Genomic DNA, 11,018 nt, shown 5'->3' with positions numbered 1-11,018 from the left:
GCCCCTAAGACAAAAATATGCAAACGAGAAGAGATGTTTTGGTGTTTGAAAAAACAAGAGATTAAAACATGGATTTGTTGCCTGAGGATTTTGAAGGCTTGACTGCAGCTGCGATTCTTTTTAAGGTGGTCTCGCTGCGAGCTCCGTGACCTCCGACCTTTGCTCCTTCTAATGCTTTTTAATGCTCCGTCTTAAACAGAAAACACTCGGTAATATTTACTCCCCCGGGGCTACCGGGAGCATTTACGGAGGATGAAATACAGTCGTAGAGAGGCCGACACTTTAAATGTTACCCTGCTTGTTTCACTCGCTCCCCTCCTCTTCCTCCCTCCTCCTCCTCCTCCTCCTCCCACAGCAGGCGAGGCGAGTTAAAGGCTTTAAAATGAGTGGAATATAGTGAGGCTGCTCAGCGCTGTGGGGGCCGATCTCAGGAACATTATTACCATCGAAAAATGAATCACAGTCGCTTTAAAAAGGTCACAGGTTGATTCCTCAAAGGGAGGAGAGAAGAGAAGCTCACAGACTGCAGAGCTGTAGAGAAAAGTCTGAAATCTAAAAAGCATCTGTAGTTTGGAGAAGAATATATGTTTCTGTATGTTAGAGAAGAATATATGTTTCTGTATGTTAGAGAAGAATATATGTTTCTGTATGTTAGAGAAGAATATATGTTTCTGTATGTTAGAGAAGAATATATGTTTCTGTATGTTAGAGAAGAATATATGTTTCTGTATGTTAGAGAAGAATATATGTTTCTGTATGTTAGAGAAGAATATATGTTTCTGTATGTTAGAGAAGAATATATGTTTCTGTATGTTAGAGAAGAATATATGTTTCTGTATGTTAGAGAAGAATATATGTTTCTGTATGTTAGAGAAGAATATATGTTTCTGTATGTTAGAGAAGAATATATGTTTCTGTATGTTAGAGAAGAATATATGTTTCTGTATGTTAGAGAAGAATATATGTTTCTGTATGTTAGAGAAGAATATATGTTTCTGTAGTTTGGAGAAGAATATATGTTTCTGTATGTTAGAGAAGAATATATGTTTCTGTATGTTAGAGAAGAATATATGTTTCTGTATGTTAGAGAAGAATATATGTTTCTGTATGTTAGAGAAGAATATATGTTTCTGTATGTTAGAGAAGAATATATGTTTCTGTATGTTAGAGAAGAATATATGTTTCTGTATGTTAGAGAAGAATATATGTTTCTGTATGTTAGAGAAGAATATATGTTTCTGTATGTTAGAGAAGAATATATGTTTCTGTATGTTGGAGAAGAATATATGTTTCTGTATGTTAGAGAAGAATATATGTTTCTGTATGTTGGAGAAGAATATATGTTTCTGTATGTTAGAGAAGAATATATGTTTCTGTATGTTAGAGAAGAATATATGTTTCTGTATGTTAGAGAAGAATATATGTTTCTGTATGTTAGAGAAGAATATATGTTTCTGTATGTTGGAGAGAAGAATATATGTTTCTGTATATTAGAGAAGAATATATGTTTCTGTATGTTAGAGAAGAATATATGTTTCTGTATATTAGAGAAGAATATATGTTTCTGTATGTTAGAGAAGAATATATGTTTCTGTATGTTAGAGAAGAATATATGTTTCTGTATGTTAGAGAAGAATATATGTTTCTGTATGTTGGAGAAGAATATATGTTTCTGTATGTTGGAGAAGAATATATGTTTCTAATAAAGAAAGTAATATTTCACACACAAAAAACTGTGAAAGTTGTTAAAAAAGGCGTAATATTTAAAGATACAAATTAAAATATATACACTATATACATATGCATAAATAAAGGAGTATAAGTCACACACACACACACACACACACACACACACACACACAGAGACAGAGTCACACAGACAGAGAGAGTCACAGACACACACATACACACACACACACACAGACAGACAAACACACACACACAGAGACAGACACACACACACACACAGACACACTTCTGAATGGTATGGTGAGTTGAGTGTATGGTAACATCTCCACGTTTCACACAAACATCTGATATGTGTATCAGAGGGAATAAAACTAAACGCCACGCGCTCTCCTGGCGTCAGGTTTCCACGGGGACCACCTGGACGCCGCTCCACCACAGAAGCCCTCTTTGTTCGCCACCTGTTTGACCCCCGCTGACCCCTAATTGACCGGTGAAGGCGAGCGAGCGGCGCCCATCTTCCTGATTAACCTCGACTTTAAAAGAGAAATCCACAAAGGAGCAGTCAGAGGCCTTCTGCAGCTGCACCAACACACACACACACACACACAGAGAGACACACACACACACACACACACACACACACACACACACACACACACACTGACTGGATTATTACAGGAGCAAGAGAAGCTCTTCAGCTGAGACACGCTCAAGTGTGTGATCTGAGAGGGCAATTAAAGAGACACACACACACACACACACACACACACACAGAGACACACACACTACACACAGACACACACACTACACACTACACACACACACTTGGAGAGGAGTTTGCTGCTCGAGGAATCAAAGCAGTCACAAAAACTCCCTTCGAAGAGAGGAATGTGGCCGAGCATTCCTGCTGTTACCTGTGTGTGGCCACTTCAAATATCTGAAGCTGTGTGTGTGTGTGTGTGTGTGTGTGTGTGTGTGTGTGTGTGTGTGTGTGTGTGTGAAGGTATTTCGCAGGTCCAACTTTCAAAAGGTCCAAAAGATGAATGGAGGGTATCAAACGGCGGCTCGTTAACGATGTCGAGGCTGTGATCACACACACACACACACACACACACACACACACACACACACACACACACACAGAGACACACACAGAGACACACACACACACACACAGAGAGACACACAGAGACACACACACACACACACAGGTGTGTTTGTTACTCTGCAGCGGAGAGAGTTGGCTCCATCTATGGCTCCAAGTAACACTGTATGTATATTAATAGTTCATCTCTTGATTATATTTCAAAATGTTTGAAAACAATTTGTCCAAGCTGACGTCTTTCTATCTATCTATCTATCTATCTATCTCTCTCTCTATATATATCTCTCTATCTATCTATCTATCTATCTGTCTCTCTCTCTCTCTATATATCTCTCTATCTATCTATCTATCTATCTGTCTCTCTCTCTCTCTATATCTCTCTATCTATCTATATCTCTATCTATCTATTTCTCTCTCTCTCTCTATCTCTATCTATCTACCTATCTCTCTCTCTATCTCTATCTATCTACCTATCTCTCTCTCTCTATCTATCTATCTATCTATTTCTCTCTCTCTCTCTATCTCTATCTATCTATCTATCTATTTCTCTCTATCTATCTATCTATCTATCTATCTATCTCTCTCTCTCTCTCTATATCTATCTATCTATCTATCTGTCTCTCTCTCTCTCCTATATCTCTCTATCTATCTATATCTCTATCTATCTATTTCTCTCTCTCTCTATCTATCTATCTACTTCGCTCTCTCTATCTCTATCTATCTACTCTCTCTCTCTCTCTATCTATCTACCTATCTCTCTCTCTATCTATCTATCTATCTATCTATCTATTTCTCTCTCTCTCTCTATCTATCTATCTATCTATCTATATCTCTCTCTATCTATCTATCTATCTATCTATCTATCTATCTCTCTCTCTATCAATCTATCTCTCTATCTATATCTCTATCTCTCTTTCTATATCTCTATCTCTCTATCTATATCTCTCTCTCTATCTATATCTCTCTCTCTCTCTAGCTCTCTCTCTATCTCTCTCTTTCTACCTACCTACCTCCCTCCCTCTATCTCCCTCCCTATCTCTCTCTACCTACCTACCTACCTACCTATAGCAATACGTGGCCCGCGTCTCTCTCCCTCCCTCTCTCCCTCTGTCCTCTCTCTCCCTCTCCCTCTCTCTCTCTCTCCCTCTCTCTCTCTCTCTCTCCCTCTCTCTCTCTCTCTCTCCTCCCTCTCTCCTCTCTCTCTCTCTCTCCTCTCCCTCCCTCTCTCTCTCTCTCTCTCTCTCTCTCTCTCTCTCCTCTCCTCCTCTTATATATATATCTCTCTCCCCTCTCTCCTCCCTCTCTCCTCTCTCTCTCTCTCCCTCCCTCCCTCTCTCTCTCTCCTCTCTCCTCTCTCCTCTCTCTCTCTCTCCCTCCTCCCTCTCCCTCTCTCTCTCTCTCCTCCCTCTCTCTCCTCCTCTCCTCCCTCTCTCTCTCCCTCTCTCTCTCTCCTCCTCTCTCCTCCCTCCCTCTCTCTCCTCTCTCTCTCCTCCCTCCTCCCATATATATATATATATACTCCCTCTCTTACCTCTCTCTATATGTCTCTCCCTCTCTCTCCCTCTCTCAGTCTTGGTGTGTTGGTCTGTGTTTGGATATATGTCTGTGTGACAGGGTCAGTTCATTTGGCTGTTGGCCTGGGTGTGGCCATGACCTGTCGTATGTTTCTGTGGCCCATGTGTGGCTTGGGAGCCGGTGTCCTGGCCAGGATTCTGCAGGAATCCCTTATTTTGGGAACCACTTTCCGGTTTGCGATCCGTTCGGCTCGCCTGACAACCAGGGCTGTGAAGAAACTCTCAGTCGACCAACACTCGTTGAGTCGTGACTAATTGATTAGTCAATTAGTCGATTAGTCGATTAGTCGATTTAATTAAAAGACAGATGTGTAAATCTGAGTCGTGCTAAAAGCACCACTTTACTTCTTGTGTTTACCAGAGATGAGCTCGTATGGAAATCAGTCATTCAGCATGAAAACAGCATCAGACCTGACTAATGGACTACAGAGATCTAAGTTGACTTAAGACCAAAACAACCGATTAGTCGACTAATCCACTAAAGAGGGAGCAGCCCTACTGACAACCACCACTCGCTAAGACTGACACTGAAAGAAAAAAACTCCAAAGCATTGTGGGAAAACCGAACGATGACGGGCGCTGCTCTAAAGCTCTACAGACATCAATCATACCTCATCACGCGACTTTTAATTTAACACTACATGGAAAAACAAGTTCCCCTTCCTCAAAAACTTCAAAAAAAAAAGTAAAAAAAAAAATCACTCTCTGGCTGTTTCATCGGAAAAATCTTGTCTCGCCCCAAAAAAAAAAAAAACACACACACACATATCGTCTTCATCGGGCGAGCGGGAAACGAAGAAAACTGTGAGACGAAGATTTCACGAAGGAAACGAGAGCGGGGGAGTCTTCGTCGCATGCCCGCATCATCATCATCATCATCATCATCATCATCGTTGTCATCGTCACTCGAGGACTCCTCTCTGCACCTGTGTTTTTTGATTTTATTTTAAGGATTCTGTGAACTCTCGCCTGCTCTTATTACACTTTGGCCTTTTTTCGTTTTTTAAAACGTGGCAGATGATCTCCATGTTTCAGAGGGAGACCCCAATAACAAGAAGCTATCAGATCTTAGAGGCTTTTAAGTGTGATAGATCGCATGTCCTAGACACTTTTGTCCGTTTAATTTAAGGCATTGTTCCTGGATTGTGTATATTGTATCTTGATGTGCATTGCTGGACCAATTATTCTGGGATTTCTTTTTTTTTTTTTTCTTTTTTGGGGGGGGGTGTGTATAAAGTCATTAATGTACAGAAGTTCTTGCCAGGCTCAGGGACCAGCTTCTTTAAACCAGAGTTTGGAGTTTTAAGTTGTTTTCACTTCACTCTGTTCAGATTCATAACGGAGACAACTTCTTACCAGGGATGCACTGAATCCACATTTTTGGGGTTTTGGCTGAATCCTGAACCCCCTGGTAGAGATGGTGCTGACTCCTCCCATCCTCAGTCCATGAACCCAGTAAACTCATGAATGAAGTAAACAGGGACTGTCCTTCCTTTGCTGTACCTGAAGTTGCTGCATTCTGGCTGCTGTCTGGAGATTCCTTCGTGCACAACTCGTATTCTTTCGGCTGTTTGGTACCAGATGTTGTAACGGCGGCCATGTTGTGTATAGTTTAGGGTCCTCGCCACCACCAGACCAATCAGCATTGAGCAGATTGAACATGTAGCTGGACTTGAATGGTTTTTCTTTTGACTGAAAGTTCTGCCAAACAGCAACTTTCTCTGCTCACCAGATCCATGTCCACTTCCTCACAGCCTCTCAGAACGCTCCACCTACGTAAACACCTTCCTAAGGTTCAGTAGAAAGCGAACCCAGTCAAAAAGCCCAAATATTCAGCCGAATCTGAAGCCCAGTCCTGGATTCGGTGCATCCCTGGTTTCTATACAACTCCTCCTCCTCTTCCAGGGCTTGGACGGTTATCACACACATCTGCAGATGATCTATTTCTACGTTAATAGAGACATTCTTCGGCTTTTAAAAAACATCACACACGGCCGCCACAATTCACCAGAACCAGACGTGACGTCTTCAAATTGCCGTTGTTATTCAACCGACTACTCAAAACCCAAATATGTTAAATTCACGATCTTAGAAACGAAGAAATCCAGCAAATATATATATGTCATTATTAAAGGGCTGGAGCCGTTGGAAATGATCGGACGTTGTTAGAGGATCCCTTAAAAAGCAGACGCTGGAAATATTCTACACACACACACAGACGCAGCGCTTACGCACACACGCACACACGCGCACACACACACGCACACACACACAGACGCACACACACACACACACACACACACACACACACACACACACACACACACACACGCCATATACAGACGCCACGCACACACAGACGCACATACACAGCACACACACACAGACGCTATACAACGCATACACACACACACACGCCACACAGACGCACACACACAGACGCACGCACAACACACACACACACAAACAGACGCACACAGACACACACACAGACACACACACACACAGACACACACACAGACACACACACACCACACACAGACACAGACACACACAGACACAGACACACACAGACAGACACACACAGACGCACCCACAGACACACACAGACAGACACACATGGAGACAGACAGACAGACACACACATGGAGACAGACAGACAGACACACAGACACACACACAGATGCACGCACCCACAGACGCATGCACAAAGACACACACAGACACATAGACACACACACACCACACAGACAGACAGACACACACAAACACAGACAGACAGACACACCACACACACCACATACATAGACACACACACACACACACACACACACACACAGACAGACACAGACACATAGACACACACACACCACACACACAGACGCACGCACCCATACACAGATGCACACACAGACAGACACACACAAACACACAGACAGACACACACATACATACACAGACAGACAGACACACACAGATGCACACACAGATGCACACACACACAGACAGACACACACATACACAGACAGACAGACACACACAGACAGACAAACACACACACAGACACACACACAGACACTTGGACAGTGGAACATTTGTCACCGGTTCTGATAGCTGCTCTCACTTTAACTTTATTGGATTCAAACGGTTTATTTATTGTGTTTTAAAGTGACATCAGAGTTAATTTAGGTCTGCTAAAAATTCATAATGTCCGTAATATGACACATGTGGTTGATCGTCCAGCCCAAAACTGATTCTACATAAAAACAGCATTCACATTGTTGGGAAAACATCCACTCATGTTGTATATTTTTTTGTCATTTCTTTTCTTCGTCTGTTGAATTTATCTGAACGGACTGAACTGTGAGCATCGTTAACCCCGAGCCTGAGTCACTTCCTGGTTGAATAACCGTTAATTTAAACTGTCCCTGAAGTGAATTTAGTTTTATTGTGTACAAAATGGGAAGGAAAAAGGAAACAAGCTAACAAACGAATGGAGCGAAAAAGGGATTTCTTTTGTTGTTGTTTTCAATTGATATAATGTGCTGTCAGCTCAGACACTTGAACTCACTTTGAAATTCCCAAAACGTGAAAGCATTTTTAAGAGTTTAAAGGGTTGGTTAAGTGAACATGATATAAGAAAGTGTTTCTGTAAAGATCTGTCTATAATGTTATTCAGAATGAGTTCCCTCCAGTCCCGTCCAATCAGACAGCCTTCCTGATCTGCTCAGCCAATCACCAAGAAGGGCTCCTTCTTCTTCTTCCTTTCTGGTCTGAGAACATCCTTGTTGTAAATAATCTCTCTCTGTCACTTTCTCTCTTTCAACGGTGACGTTGTGTACATTACTGAACACAGGAAGTAGAGTGGAAGTGATTTTATTGTGTGTTTGTTGTGTTGGGGAAACAAACAGCAGCATGGACTGAATGTGTCTAGGCTCATCCAGGGCAGGACGTTAAGGTAGCAAGGCATCGAAAAGTGTAAACCAGTGGTTCCCTACGGTCAGAAGAAGGGTTATAGGACGAGAAATTAAAAACATTTGGGCGAGACAAAAGGCTGTAAGCAAGACCGCTCAAATCTAATCCGAGAATATTTAAAAGTCTGAGCAGTTTCGAGAACTTTTAGGTCAAGTTTGGAGTCAAGACTGAGTCCAAATGTGGTCAAGTTTGGAGTCAAGACTGAGTCCAAATGTGGTCAAGTTTGGAGCCAAGACTAGTCCAAATGTGGTCAAGTTTGGAGTCAAGACTAGTCCAAATGTGGTCAAGTTTGGAGCCAAGACTAGTCCAAATGTGGTCAAGTTTGGAGCCAAGACTAGTCCAAATGTGGTCAAGTTTGGAGCCAAGACTAGTCCAAATGTGGTCAAGTTTGGAGTCAAGAACAAGTCCAAATGTGGTCAAGTTTGGAGTCAAGACTAGTCCAAATGTGGTCATGTTTGGAGTCAAGACTAGTCCAAATGTGGTCATGTTTTGAGTCAAGACTAAGCCAAAATTTGGTTATGTTTGGAGTCAAGACTGAGTCCAAATGTGGTCAAGTTTGGAGCCAAGACTAGTCCAAATGTGGTCAAGTTTGGAGCCAAGACTAGTCCAAATGTGGTCAAGTTTGGAGTCAAGAACAAGTCTAAATGTGGTCAAGTTTGGAGCCAAGACTAGTCCAAATGTGGTCAAGTTTGGAGCCAAGACTAGTCCAAATGTGGTCAAGTTTGGAGTCAAGAACAAGTCCAAATGTGGTCAAGTTTGGAGTCAAGACTAGTCCAAATGTGGTCATGTTTGGAGTCAAGACTAGTCCAAATGTGGTCATGTTTTGAGTCAAGACTAAGCCAAAATTTGGTTATGTTTGGAGTCAAGACTGAGCCTAAATGTGGTCATGTTTTAGGTCAAGAACAAGTCCAAATGTGGTCAAGTTTTGAGACAAGACTGAGTCCAAATGTGGTCAAGATTTGAGTCAAGACTGAGTCCAAATGTGGTCAAGATTTGAGTCAAGACTGAGTCCAAATGTGGTCAAGTTTGGAGTCAAGACTGAGCCAAAATGTGGTCACGTTTTGAGTCAAGAACAAGTCCAAATGTGGACAAATATTGATTCAATAATGAGTCCAAATGTGGTCAAGTTTGGCTAAAAACCAATAAAACCGAAACAGCGCCCATTTGGTATTCTTATCTCAAGCGAGTGAAACCCCCTAAACGGTAGGGAACCACTGGTGTAAAGCTCCTCTTCAGATGAATAATGAACGTGTAGCAGGTTAATACCACATTCGAGACGCCTCTCTCGCCCTGGATGATTGGCCGAAGACGTGACTGAGCGCTGATTTCTTTTGGTAGCTGGATGCGAAAGTCGACTGAACGCTAACTGATCATGATTGTCGGGACAAAAAAAAAAAAGCTCTTTAAGATTTTTCCTTTCAACACTATGCCGGGCATCTAGCGCTCGTCTCGTTGCTCTCTTTACAGCTAAACGTAAAAGTTGCTGCAGAGGTTGAGAAGCAGCTCTCAACCCCGATTGTGTATCCAAGCAATATTCATAAAAGCATCGTAACTTCATACGCTGACAACGCTGCAATATCGCCATTTAAACCCGCAAACACTCTGCCTGTTTGTTTGTAGAAATGTATGAAAGAGCTAAAAGAAAAACAGAAGAACGTGAACTTTTCCTACTTATGCCTTTTGTTTTTATTTGCCTTTACGTTCCTAATTTCGTCCGACCTTGTTTGACCGCAACGTGTGATTTTATTTTATGTTTTTATATCCAACTCGTCCCGCGATTGTCCCGATACGGGACAGGGAAAAGACGTCCTTTTATTTATGACGGAAATGCACTAAATCTGATTCAGTCCTTCTTAAAACTTTCCGCTACAGTTTAGTTTTTCGTCTTTTATAAGCTTGACTGATTTCTCTAAGCCGTGGTTGGCTTGGCATTTAAACTCTGAGCAACTAGTCTATTCAGTGAAGTTCCTGTGAGCAGAGAAAGCTCAGTTACATCTGCTTTTGAATGATTGTAGGCAACAAAATAATATGTCAAGGGGGAAATATAAACGCTGACTGCTAGCTAGCAACAGCTGGCAAACGGCTTCTGCTTCTCCAGTAAAATACTGTTAAACAACGCCACAAAATCCGTTTATTTAAGTTAATTGGGGCTGAAAACGTTCGGTAATGTCTGCTTTTAAATGTTTATTAGCACTGAAATAATTTGTCAATGGGATAAAGCTAACGCTTACTGTAGCTAGCAGTGAGCACGTTAGCATGGCAGCATTGTTTCAGCTTGCACCGCTAAAATTCAAGCTACGGTGAAACTCAGCTAACGGAGAGAAAGCGAGGCAATGTAATGGCTAGATTTCAGTTGGTTGCTGATTTGTGGTCTGTTGATTTAATCTCATTAGAGCAGAGAGAACTCTGTAACGGCTGATTTTAACCGTTTTTAGCTACCGAAACTGCCGCATCATCGCGGTGAAACAACTAGCATGGCAGCGTTGTTTTCAGCTGGCAAGCAAAATATCAAGACTTTCACTTTAGTACAGTTCACTTAGGTTCACTTTACACACGCTACTTGTTCTGTCCGAGAGATAACCGAACACGAAAATGGAAAAATGTATAAGGAATAGAAACATCATGTGAAGCTCCAGCCGCGGCTAGCACGCTAAATGTCGCTAACTGCGCGGTTG

The sequence above is a fragment of the Perca fluviatilis genome, chromosome 24, assembly GCF_010015445.1.
Source record: "Perca fluviatilis chromosome 24, GENO_Pfluv_1.0, whole genome shotgun sequence".
NCBI classification, from domain to species: Eukaryota; Metazoa; Chordata; class Actinopteri; order Perciformes; family Percidae; genus Perca; species Perca fluviatilis.
Note: the sequence above shows the minus strand (reverse complement) of the source record.